Source organism: Eurosta solidaginis, chromosome X (genome assembly GCF_040869045.1).
Source record: "Eurosta solidaginis isolate ZX-2024a chromosome X, ASM4086904v1, whole genome shotgun sequence".
Taxonomy (NCBI): Eukaryota; Metazoa; Arthropoda; class Insecta; order Diptera; family Tephritidae; genus Eurosta; species Eurosta solidaginis.
This window is the reverse complement of record NC_090324.1, coordinates 77334575-77348315: the sequence shown is the minus strand read 5'-3', so window position 1 is coordinate 77348315 and position 13741 is coordinate 77334575. Positions and strand designations below refer to the sequence as shown.

General features: G+C 43.2%; 1 pseudogene; it reads right to left on the bottom strand.

Annotated features, from left to right (window-relative positions):
• Positions 1-11646: 11646 nt before the first annotated feature.
• On the bottom strand, positions 11647-13201 carry LOC137235019 (flotillin-1-like; annotated as a pseudogene).
• Positions 13202-13741: the final 540 nt, after the last annotated feature.

Genomic DNA, 13741 nt, shown 5'->3' with positions numbered 1-13741 from the left:
GTATTCCAAATGAGCCCTAAGGCGTGAACATCCGTATCATCGATGACATAATGCGATATGTTTTCAGGTGTATCACAAATGCTTGCCCTTAGCTCCGCACAGTTTGACGCCCAATTTCGGAGCTCAAATCCACCCTCGTTTAATATTGCGGATACTCCTTGCTGCAGCGACCGAAGCTCTTCTTTACTAGACGCGCCGGTAAGCAGATCATCCATATAAAAGTTCTTGAAAATAACATTAACGAATTTAGCATACCCATTCAATGAGTCCCGTGCCGTTTGTTGAAGCGACCGAACAGCTAGATGAGATGCAGCTGCTACTCCGTATGTTACGCGAACCATGCGAAAATCCTGGATAGGCTGCGATGGATGTCTACGCCACACTATGCGTTGCAAATCGGAATGTTTAGGAGACACGCAAACCTTACGATACATTTTTGCGATATCAGCTCTTACAGCATAGCCGTGGGTTCTAAAACGAATTAAGATATTGTACAAATCTTTCTGCAGTTGAGGTCCGACGAACAACGCGTCCTTCAGCGAGTTTCCAGACGACGATTTGGCGGACGCATTGAATACTACCCTAAGTTTGGTCGTGATACTAGTATCCTTTACAACGGGATGATGGGGCATGAGAAAGTTTGGTTTAACGTGTCTGAAGCGGGCTGCATATGGTTCATTCCGATTAGCTCCTTCATAAAATAGTTGTAGCGCAAACGAAGTTCACTGTCACGAGCAAACCTTCTTTCGAGACGCAGCAGGCACTGAATGGCAAGGTTCCGCGAATCTCCCAATGGTACATCGGATTTCAACGGCAACTCAACGATGAACCGTCCGTCAGGAGCTCGTTGATGCGTTGCCTCGAAATGATCTTGGCAATAGCGTTCTTCGGGCGTAAGGTATGCCCTTTGAGGCGCCTCTTCTAACTCCCACAACCTAGTCAACGCACGATCTAACTGAACATCACAGTATAGTGATTGTAAGTGTCGTACAGCAGACCCTGTCCCACTTAGTCTTCCGAATGGCGTCCATCCAAACACCATCCGTTGAGTCATAGGGGTTCCGGGTGGTCCCTTTACAAATTCCGGACAGACAAACTGATCCATGACGTCCATGCCAACCAATATGTCGATATGCCCAGGGTGCATAAATTGTGTATCGGCTAGAAGCAAGCCTTGAATATGTGGCCACGGAGAGACAGCTACAGACTGCGTTGGCAAATCACTTGTGATTTTTGGCAAGATAAGAGCATTGATGACAAATCGCTGATCGGTGAAATATGAAGAAAGAGAAAGTGATACCTCACCTCTAGCTTGACCTCCTTGCGCTGATCCAATGCCAGTGATATACACTTCGGAGGGTGTTCGCGGTAGACCCAAGCGTTGCACACACGCCTAGGTTACAAAAGAGGCATGGGAGCCAGAATCGAAAAGCAAACGAGCGGGTTGCTATCGGCCGGAACGATCACATAATTTTACCGAAGCAGTGGATAACAGAACCACCCTTTCTACTGGAATGGGTGGATTAGCGCTTGAATTAAGACATGCCGACACGCGTGAAGCTTCGGCGCTTGATGAGGGGTCACTTACAGAGGAAGCATCATCGTTTGATTGCGGAGAGGCGGCAGCAGCCGAGAACGGATTGGACGAGTTGTTGGAATAGTGACTGACTGCGGTAGTGCTATTGGTGGATACGGCGCCATGTAGAAGCGTATGATGACGTTGTTTACAAACGCGACAGGTAGAAGAACTATTGCACCGATCTCTGAAGTGTCCTGTACTTAAGCAATTTAGGCAGATACGCGCTAGCATAACGAATTTCGATTTTGCAGTAACGTCCAAGTCACGAAACTTGTCGCAGCTGTAAATCTTGTGAGAACCATTGCAATAAGCACACGTATCATTCAGTTCCGGTACTGCATGAAACACATTTGTCGACTTGTTTGTTGGTACGGGTTTGCCTTTTATTGGGACCAATGCTGTCGACGACGAAATCATGGATAACGAGCGACACCGTATCTCCAAAAATTCCTTTAACTGATCAAATGTCGGGGGCTCGTCACTAACGAGAGAAAGCTCCCACTGCTTACGTGTTTCCAATGACAATCTGCCAACCACCTGATGTACCAACCAGTCGTCCCAAAACTGCACTGGACGACCCAACGCTTTCAGTTCGCGAATGTTTTGTTAAAACTCATCGATGACAGCTTCAATTGCGTCAGCACTGTCACTCGTAGCCTTTTTGACAACAGCCAATGCGCGAAGATGAGCTTCAACAATTACACGCATAACTTTATACCGCGCTTTTAATTGTTCCCAAGCTTCCATATAGTTCGCGTCACATATTTTGAAGCCATTTATAATTTTTAGCGCATCGCCCTTCAAGCAGCTCCGAAGGTAATGGATCTTTTGTACATCTGATAATGCAGAATTGTCTGCAACAAGAGAGCTAAACGCGTCGTAAAATCCGATCCATTCCGTCGAATCCCCGGAGAAGCTCGGTAGCTCCATTTTCAGTAAACGTATAGGCGCAGATACCATTGTTTTGCGGTGTTATTTACAGGTTCGTTACGACTTTTTTGTTCGCGGTTAAAGTTGGATAACGCTGCAGTATACCATGCTTCAGCTTGAATACGCACATTCTCTTCAATTTCAACATTATCAAAACCACACGAATTTTCTACTGTATCTTCAGCAACATTAAAGCGAGCCCACTGTTCAGTCAATAACTGCAGGTAGCAAGTAATCTCCTCATTTTCCATTGTTAATGCATCATTGACACTTTTTGTCATATATCGTTTTATCGCATTCAGAGCAGAATCTCGTGTTTTAACCGAGTTCGACATTATAGTTTTCACGTGTGTTTCGAAAATTAACGGATTGTATTTCAAACTCCCAGATAGTTATAAAATGCGCCGAACTTACAAAATTTGCACAAAGGTAACTTTTTGCAACTAGTTTATACTATTTTGGAGCTCTGACTTCTCTTAACTACGGTGTATGTACGTATATATGTACTGTATACGAACAAAATTATATTATTAATTTTTTCTCAATATGCGGGAACCGAATCCGGTACGAAGGACCAGAAAATGTTGCCAATATTTACCGTCAGAAATATATTTTGTTGTCCAATTGAAAATAAAAGTCCACAATTCATATACTTAATTCACAAACTTTAATGTTCAATTCAAATAGGATATGTTTAGGCAGGATGCATAACTTTTCCGCATCTGATTGCGGCCCCCCCAATCCAACTCTGCAAATCGATACTCCATACTCGAATTAATTTATAACCACCCACACCATCACCCTCATGCCTGTGCATGCATGTACATGCACGTGTATGTGTGCTTTTTGTCAGCATTCATGCATATGCATATCGGGGTCGATGTGTGGGTGCCTTTCCCCTCCAAAACGGAGGATTTTTCGGGTCAACGGTTGTAGCTTGCTATACAACCGGCCTCTCGGATTTTAACAGCCAACCAGCTAACATCTGCCGCCACCGATCTCTGCCGTATTTTTGCGTTTATTCAGGTAATATTGTAACTATTGCTATTTTTACATTTACCCAATAAATCATATATATTATAACGAGAAATCTCGTCTATTTGCTTATTTTCTATTCCATACACCTATTCCAACTGAGATCGACCCCGGTGCGCCCACCTACCTCCAGGAGCAAACGCACCCCGGCCGAACATTTGGTCCCATCTCACCAGGAATTGGAAACAGCACCTTAACAATACAGTCCACAACATAATTATCCCGAAAATTTATACGGAAAAATATTTTCCCACCAAGAGCTATACAAAACCAAAACTAAAAGGTTATATTTGATATCAAAACGGGAAATAACACTGAGCAGCGACAGCCAGCTTAAGCCATCAGCAACACCACAAGTCATCTTGCCACATCATCACCAGAACAGCAAACAGCCACAACGTAAGTGCAATATTTCTTGCCACAATTTGTTTTTTTGGTTATAAACTCTACAAAAACCGTGTAAAAATATATACTTGTGAGTGCCATACACGTAGTAATCGTATTTAACCGCGAAAAGTGTGAATAATTTATTAGTGTCGAAAAGATAATTAAGTGCAAACGCGGGACATTAACGTTGTCTTAGATCCCTTGTGACTATCTGGTCTGCCCCCCCCCCCCCCCACCATCGGTAAGGCTCTCCAGACACAGCACAAGGAAGAGGTGCACATAACCTCACTTTCACAAAAAATGCACGCCATTCGATTGCGGCAAATTTCACTTTCTTTTGCGTCACTATTATTTTCACTAATTTCTCTAATCAATCTTTGTTACACAGTTTTGTTCTTTATTGCATAAGATTTATTTCACGATTTCACACTTTTCGTCGAGTTTATATCAACGCGCGCACTTCTTTTATAATAAAATTAAACGCTTGGCGAGTGGCCCCCTTTACCTCACACAGTACACATTGGTGTTGCTCCCCCCTACTCCCTGTTTTACAGCACAAATACTCTGCAAAGTCAGACAAAATAAACAAATTAGGAGTAATAACTAAAATTTTGCGTAATTTAATAGTTGTTGGTTGGGTGATTAGAACAGGTTCATACAAATTTACATTCCTCACTCAATTTGTCCACAAATTTTTCAACCATGAACATGGATTCCTACATTAGATTGGCCGATCGAATAATCGAATTCGAGGCCGATTTTAATGATATCAATGCGGCTCTGCACACTGTACACACTCTTGCAATACAGCAAAAAGAGTTGCAAGCCAAGTGGGAAAAAGCAGAGAACGCCCTAGAGGAGTTGCTTGGCTCTGACACGCTCGACGCAAAGAAAATTGCAGCGGTCAAGATTAAGCATAAAGCGGCATATGCCGTATTCCTGAGATGCATGTCGAACATGGCTGAAATGCAAACTTAATTGAAGGAGGAAAAAGATAGGGCAGTCAAACCTGAGGGAGAACGCGCGCGCGAACATAGTATCCGCCTGCCAGCTTGCGATACTGAGGTATTCAAGGGCGACTACCTATCTTGGCCAACGTTTCGTGACCTGTTCACGGCCATCTATAAAAATAACAGTCGCTGAAGCCCGGTAGAAAATTTATTCCACCTTAACCAAAAAACCCAAGGTAAGGCAAAGGACATTGTCAAGAAATGTCCTTTGACAAATGAAGGCTTCGAAACAGCCTGGAAAAACCTATGTGAGAGATACGAGAATAAACGGATTCTCGTAAACTCACAACTACAAATTTTGTTTAATCTAAAAAAGATAGATAGCGAGTGCGGCAGCTCAATTAAAACCTTACAGCGCGACATAAATAATTGTTTAGCATCCTTAAAAACACACCAGATTGACGTTTCAAATTGGGATGCGATTATTACTTATTTATGTTCGACAAAATTACCTGAGAATACGTTAGCTCTATGGGAGCAGAGCATTGACCACAAAACGGACATATCCAAGTGGGAGGATATGGACAAATTCTTGTCAAATCGTTTCCAGACACTTGAAACAGTGTCTGGTTTTACAGGGAATGCCACTTCTAAAGTGCAAAAATCAAATGCATCGCGCCAGTCGACAGAAACCTCTACAAAAAGACTTGGTGCTTTGCAAACAAAAGTAACCAAGCAAACAACAAAATCAATATGTAAAATGTGCAAATCTACGGAGCACAGATTACGCAACTGTTCACGTTTTTGCGATTTAAACCCGGTAGAAAGGATTAAATTCGTCAAATCCACAAATGGCTGCCTGAATTGTTTATCCCCAGGACACACAGTGACGAGGTGCACCAGTTCGTATAACTGTTCCAAATGCCACTCTCGTCACCACACGCTCCTGCATGCGGACACACTTCAGCAACCGGCGGTGCGCAATCCGTTCAAAGATGCGGATAATACCCCATCAACTTCGGTACAGGCACGGAAAAGACAGGAATCGGGACAACCACCTTCTTCTACGAACCAGAATGTCAAATCCTGCCATGCCAATTCCAGCACAGGTGTGCTATTAGGAACTGCTCGCGTACACATTCACCATAATGGTACCGACTTCTCCGCGCGGGCATTAATTGATTCTGGGTCTGAATGTTCCTTTATAACTGAAAGACTGAAACGCAGAATCAATTTTCCAGTGAGGAAAATGCATGCCCATGTTTCAGGCATCACAAATGCGGTGTCAGCTCAGGTGAAAGAAGCATCCAACATCGAATTACGTTCACCAGTGGATCCCTGCTTCAGTCTGACTACACCGGTACTAGTTCTAGCGAAACTCACTGGGAATCTTCCATACTGCCATATCAACGCAATGACTATGCAGGCATTCCCAGACTTGGTTTTGGCAGACAAGAGGTTCTACGTCAACGAAGACGTAGACCTCATACTTGGCGGAGACATATATCCCCACATTATAATGAGCGGTATAAAAAAGAATGTGCTAAACACACTCTTAGCCCAAGAGACAGTGTTCGGTTGGATACTAACCGGTCGTATCGAATCACCCAATCCAACAAAGAGCATTATGTCTTTCTACAACGAGGTTGCGTTAGACAACCAACTCAAAGCTTTCTGGGAGGTAGAAAATGTACCCAAAAATAAAATATTAAATGAAGATGAAAGGTACTGCGAACAACTATTTAAAGAAACAACGCAGCGAAGTGAGAATGGAAGGTACACCGTGTCACTACCATTCCGGCAGGATTACCCTAACAATATTAACTTAGGACCATCCCTGAAGCGTGCATGCTCTCAATTCTTCCGGAATGAGGGGCGGCTAATAAAAAACCCAGATTTAGGTAAAGAATATGTTCGAGTGTTGTCAGAATATGAAACGCTCGGACATATGAAAAAATTAAAAAAGAATATCCCATCCGACGATTCGGATCATTACTTCCTGCCCCACCACGCCGTTATTAAAGCAGAAAGTACCACTACAAAGGTACGCGTAGTATTTAATGCCTCGAGCCCTACGGCCAACGGTAATAGCCTAAATAATATTCTACTCCCAGGCCCAGTTCTACAAGCCGATCTACCCATCCTTATCTTACGTTGGAGACTATACCGTTTCGTCTTCAATAGCGATATCGAAAAGATGTATCGACAAATGTGGGTGAACGAAAATCACACCAAATTTCAACGTATTGTGCATCGCACGTCCCCGAATGACCCTATTAGTCTTTATGAATTAAAGACGGTTACCTTCGGAGTGAATTGCGTTCCATATCTCGCGATAAGAACGCTCCTACAACTGGCAGACGACGTGTCAAATTCACACCCTACAGCGGCTAACATACTACGAGAATACATGTATGTAGATGACGTGTTAGCGGGTGGTATCCAGGAACCGACATCGAGATCCATGGATTTTGTGACTCATCCGAGAAGGCTTATGCAGCAGCCGTTTACATGCGCGTCAAAACGGATGATAACGTCTGCACAAACCTGCTTCTAGCCAAAACCCGAGTAGCCCCAGTGAAAACCCTTTCTCTTCCACGGTTGGAGCTTTGCGGAGCCGTGCTGTTAGCGGAAATCACCGAATCCATTTTCAGAAACCTTAAATTGGGACCAGTGAGAGTTCACCTTTGGACGGATTCAACGATCGTTCTCGCATGGATAAGGAAACCGCCTTGTTCCTGGTCAACCTTCGTCGCACATCGGATCACCAAGATCATCGACATGGTCGGAAATAAGGACTGGTTGCACGTGAACTCAGAGTCCAACCCAGCAGATTTAGGTAGCAGAGGATTACCTGCGTCTGAATTGGTCAACAATTGGTTGTGGTGGCAGGGACCTTCATGGGTGCAAGAAGACACTTCCCAATGGCCAGCACAAGAAAATGACTACATCACCTCCGTAGAGGAAAAGAGGGCGAAAACCTGCGCAACAACAACAGTAAATACTACCGATGTTCTTCAACGCTTTTCAGACCTACCTAGGGCTTTACGGGTGCTCTCATACGTTATGAGGTTCTACCGAAGAACTCACCCCAAAACAAAAAAATCATTTCAGGTCGAGTCACCTTTAATCAATCCTGATGAGATCAAATCAGTAACCCAACTCTTAATTAAAATCTACCAGAAACAACATTACAGTTTCGAATATAATGATCTAAAGGCCGGAAAACCAATTGCAGGGAAAAGTGCAATACTCTCACTTAATCCCTACTTATACCAAGATGGCATCATTCGGGTAGGAGGGCGACTCGGGGCGTCAAAGGACTTAGCCTTCAATGAACGCCACCCAATCCTCCTCCTATACAACTGCCGGTTATCCCGTCTGACAGTCCTAATGTTTCATCAACAAAGTCTGCATGGGGAAAACCAACTCATGTTACGTCTGATACGCACCCAATACTGGATACCTAACATCAAAACCATGATTAGGGCAACAATTCACAATTGCAAAGTTTGCACTATACACCGAAAGCGTGATCAGACCCAACTTATGGGTATTCTCCCTCGCGAACGCACGACATTCAGCCGTGCATTTACGAATACTGGAGTCGACTTCGCCGGACCCTTCGACATCAAAAGTTACCGCGGTCGAGGGTGTCGGCTATCCAAAGGCTATGTCTGCCTTTTCGTGAATTTTTCCACACGAGCAATTCATCTGGAGGTCACTACTGACCTCAGCACACCATCATTTCTTGCGGCATTTGCCCGTTTCATATCTAGGCGCAGATGCCCAAAAAATATGTACTCCGACAATGGTACGAACTTTGTCGGAGCGTCACGATCCTTACGATCAGAATTCAAGACATTCATCTCACAAGCGCGAGAGAACGCTGTCTCAAAATACAGCCACCAGTCGCTCACGTGGCACTTCATCCCTGCGAGCGCTCCCCATATGGGAGGGCTGTGGGAGGCTGGAGTGAAAAGCTTCAAAATCCACTTCAAAAAGATAGCCTCACCACACAAATTTACCTTCGAGGAATTCCACACACTCTTGTGCCGGATCGAGGCATGCCTGAACTCGCGGCCGCTCAGCCCGGCTTCCAATGACCCAACGGACCTAGAGCCACTTACCCCAGGCCATTTCCTCACTGGCAGCCATCTACTGGCTCCGCCGGAGCCGGATGCTAGTGGGAGCTCTGCCTCGATGATCAATCGGTGGCAGAAACTCAAAGCCCTCCATCACACTTTCTGCAAGCGATGGAAAACCGAATATCTATCCGAACTTCAAAAACGAGTGAAGTGGAAGTATCCCAGACAGAATATAAAAGTGGGAGATCTCGCTGTCCTCAAAGAGGACAACTTATCTCCCAACGAATGGAGGTTAGGTCGAGTTGTCAACGTACACCCCGGCGAAGATGACCGAGTACGCGTAGTCGACCTCAAAACCGAGAAGGGTTAAGTCAGACGACCTTTGGTCAAACTGATCCTTCTTCCACCGGAAGATATGGATTGCGAAAAGGCGACGAGCTCCTAACAATCCCTCCGTTCCTCCATATCCCTCCCTTCAAAAGAAAATCAAACCCGGCTCTCGTTCACCCGAAACGAGGCCAAACAACAACCCTAATGCAGTTCCCCCATCTGCCACAAAACACTTATTTTTTCCGTTTTTTTTTACGAAAATCCCCAAATTTACTCGCTCGCCCCGAGCGAGGACACCAGAAACCATACCACTCACTCGTTATCTCATAACGAGGACATCAGAAAAGCCTAACGCAGATCCGACATCTGCCACGGAATCTAAGGGCGTTCGGCCCATTATCTATATTTTTTAAAGGAAATATTCCACAAGTCAACCCAAATTCACTCGCTCCCCGAGCGAGGACACCAGAACCCTAACGCAGACCACGGTCTGCCACAGAATTGCAAATTCATATGAAGACTTTTGAGTTAGATATAGGTACCCGATACGTCGCTGTCACCAAAAAAGGGTAGTAAACGATCTTAAGAATCAGTAAAACGAGTTCAGCAACCCTTGCTGCGATTCCCAATAGGCCTTATACTACTACATAGCCTTGGCTTGCGGCTCTTGAAGAGAAGAGTAACCTGAGTAGACATAAGTCATTTTGCATCAAAGTAACGTCTTACAAATTCCATAACCCATACTATCTTTCCATCAAATCATTAATTTTACTTTCCTCTTCGTTTCGAGACTCCGAGAAAACTGCATTTACATTAAACAAAAGTGAGAGAGACGATGTAATGACCCTTGAGCGCGTAGACATAAAAGATGGTTACTAAAACTGAGGGTATGCAAAGACTGTTGGTCCTATAATCGAAGAAGTAAGAATGGGGTACTCAACTTCTTAATGTTACTAGCGAACACGGAAATCTAAGATACGTTTCCACCAAGTGACTTGTTAATTGTGCAATTCGTTAATAACTTTTCTGCATTTCCTTTTTTTATGAAATTCTCAAATTTTTAAGGTTAAGGCACCAATAGCCGATGTCAGTAGATATGGCTAAGGAAAAAATGGTTATGCCTAAGGCAGTATGACTACTGAACTTTGCCAGGCGCCTTTATTCCCACACCCTGAGCCCACGGGACTTCCTCAAAATTTTAACATAATTTAATCATGTTTCGATCATAGTTTTTAGTGTTATGACTCTTCTGCTAAATTAACATATATCTTCACACACCACTAGCTACTCTAGTTGCAAATATCTTCCCAGGTTAAACCCAAAGCGATCGCACTATAACTCCCCAGTAGAAGACATAAATATATCAAGCGTGTATTTAATAAAAGGTTTCCACATACCAATTTGTTTTCTACCACAGATTTTTTGTGCCGCTGAAATTGTCAGTAATCTCTCCTTATCGACAAATCGTTGTTGTTCATCCTTTAAAAGACGCATTATGATCTTTGAAGTGACTGATCTAAAATTTTCGTTGAACATCTAGCAATTATTAAGCAAAAATGTTAGAAATAAATATTGGCTTGTTTTTTTTTTAAAAAACCTACCGCTCCCTTAATTGCACTAAACGAGCATTTCGCTATCAATTCCAAACAACGTACAGTATTTCTGAAATCCTTTAAATCGTCCAAAGTATTTGCAATGAAGATATCCAACCATCATCATAGCCAAACAGATTATAATTGAAATACGGTGAACAAGAGAGACATTGTGTATTAAAGGGTAATGCAGAATTCAGGGTCATTGCAGCATTCACTCGGCTCCGTTTTTAAAATTGGCCTGGTAAATACTAAACTAAAATACGGGTTATTACTTGGAGATGATATTCGCGTACCAGCATACCATGGACGACCTGGTCCTAAATACTCGTAAAAGTTGCGTTGCAAGTATACTGACTTAACGGAATCCTATGGATAGATTTTCATGATCTTTTTTCTCGAAAATGAAATTGATACCAACAAGTTGTAAGTCCTCCTTTCATCGTTACCTTCATATGAATCAGCACCATTATAACCCTTAATCGGACATTGGAAGCGAATATCATTTTGGGTGCCTTGCTGGATTCCCTGCCCGAAACATCTTTACTGCTACAGCAGTGACAGGGGTATTGCCATTACCACCAGCACCAGCTCCGCCGGCGACCGTGCCAGCTGGCGGCTGAGTGCTGCAGCTGCACTCCTCTTCCTCCAAAATGCGCTCGACCATTTTTCACCCGTCTATTAGTGCGTTTACATTTTTTTCGATAAGCGTTTATCAAATAATGATAGTTTAAATGTAAATTGCTTTTCTATCATTATCGTGTGCTCTTGACGAACAAATTAGTTAAAGTTTTGGTAGAATGTGGAAAACGGTACAAACAACTCTTACGTGGTCCAACACGTATGAACAATACAAAGATTAATTTATAAATACAAATATGCACACACGTATGTCGATACGGTACACTAATTATATATCTGATCCGTTTATAGATCCTTCGAAAGTTATGGGTGGGAACATCCGTACTCTTCTTGTTGGGACAACAACTATTTTGCTGTGGTTGCACATACGCTGAAGATATCCCAAAACAATAAACCCCCCTGGAAAGATTTTTTTTAACCAATTCTGGTAACTTATTTACGATCTCCAAAACTTCGCCTGTCCATTTGGCAGCACCAATTTCACCTTGTCCGCTTGAACCCATCGTAACCTTCTTAGCTTGCGATAGAGGAGCAGCTACTTCAGCGGCAACCTTCGGTAAGGTTTCCAGTAGCATTTCCACCATGGCAGTTCCCCGATATTCACGCCAAGCTTTTGCTTTTTGTGCCATTTGTACTGCCTCAACCTTCGCTTTAGCTTCGATGGCAAATGCCACAGCTTCACCACGTTTTTTAATAGACTCAGCTTCTGCCTCAGCTTCCATAACTACACGCATTTCATTGGCCTCGGCAACTTTTTCCAAACGAAATTTCTCCGCTTCTGCCGGTCGACGTACGGTTGCTTCTAACTATTTTTCACGACGTTGTATCTCTTGTTCTTGTACAGCAATTTCTTGTGTACGTTCTATGACTTTCACTTGCATTTGTTCTTCTTTAATGCGTTACTTTGTTCTGGCTGCTTGCAATTCATAAGCCATTTCTACTTCGGCTTTCTTCTTTTGTACAACATCGTAAGCAGCTTTTTTTTAATTCTGAATCACGTTGTGCTTTGGCAATTTCGGTATCGTTTAGAAAACGTGAGGCCATACGGTGCTCCTCAGCGATGGCTTCTTTAATTTGCGCATCACAACGCGCCTCAGCTTCACCAATACGAGCATCACGTTTTACTTCGGCGATACGTGCCATACCCAAAGATTTAATATAGCCCTTCGAATCACCTTCTTAGTCATGTATATCTTTGATGGTATACGACCCAACCGATATACCCATATTAGCCAAATCTGAAGAAGCTACCTAAAATACTTGTTTGCTAAACTTCTTGCGATCTTTATAAATAAATAAAATTTCGTCAACAGTCATAGAGCCCATGATGGCACGCTGATGGCACTCAAGTGTTACCAGAGCAATATGCTGTATTTCAGCTTCACCTTTACCAAGAAAGTGTTCGCATGCAGTCAATAGCATATCTTGACTTTGGCACTGAATTTCTGCGTGCGCAAATCCAGTTACTGATATTGGTACGCCTTGAATAGCGTATACACAAGGACTCTCCACTTGCAATGTCATCGTTTAGAGTGCGATTCTTTGAACTTGCTGTATGGTTGGCCACACGAAAGCTCGACCACCAGGCACCAATAATGGTTTCATCTAGCAGCATCCTGAAACCACAAGTGCTTCATTTGGACCACAAGTTACAAACCCCCAAGCCATACTTTAGTAATTTTGCAATGCAATAAAGTCTTGCAACAGAGTTAAATCAGTAAATGTTAAAAGCCGCAGTCGTTCCACCGAAAATAAAAAAAAAAAATGAAAAAAAAAACACCTCTCCTGCCGCGCTTGCGGGTGACTCAACACCTGTGCAACGTTCTTCGCACGGCGTAACCGTTTTTAATCTTTGGTGCAACGCAGCAACCAAAAATATATCTATGTATGCCTTTTTTTTATGTTCTTCAACTCGTGACGAGGGCAATTTTCCATCAATAACCAGCTGAAATGAAACAAAAGAAAAAATCCATTAATAAGTGCACAAATTGGCATCGCAAAAGTGTGACAACTGCCGGCGCGGCCGACGCCGCAGTTGGAGCACCCCTTTGCGATGCCGGTAACCTAGAAAATAAAAAAAAGGGAACGAAACACAAACCCAAGAATTCCATGGATCACGCCAACCGCCTCCATCCATCACCAGTAACCTGAAAATAAAAAGGATATTAATTAATAACTTAAAATAAAACAATACACCAAATGAACAAA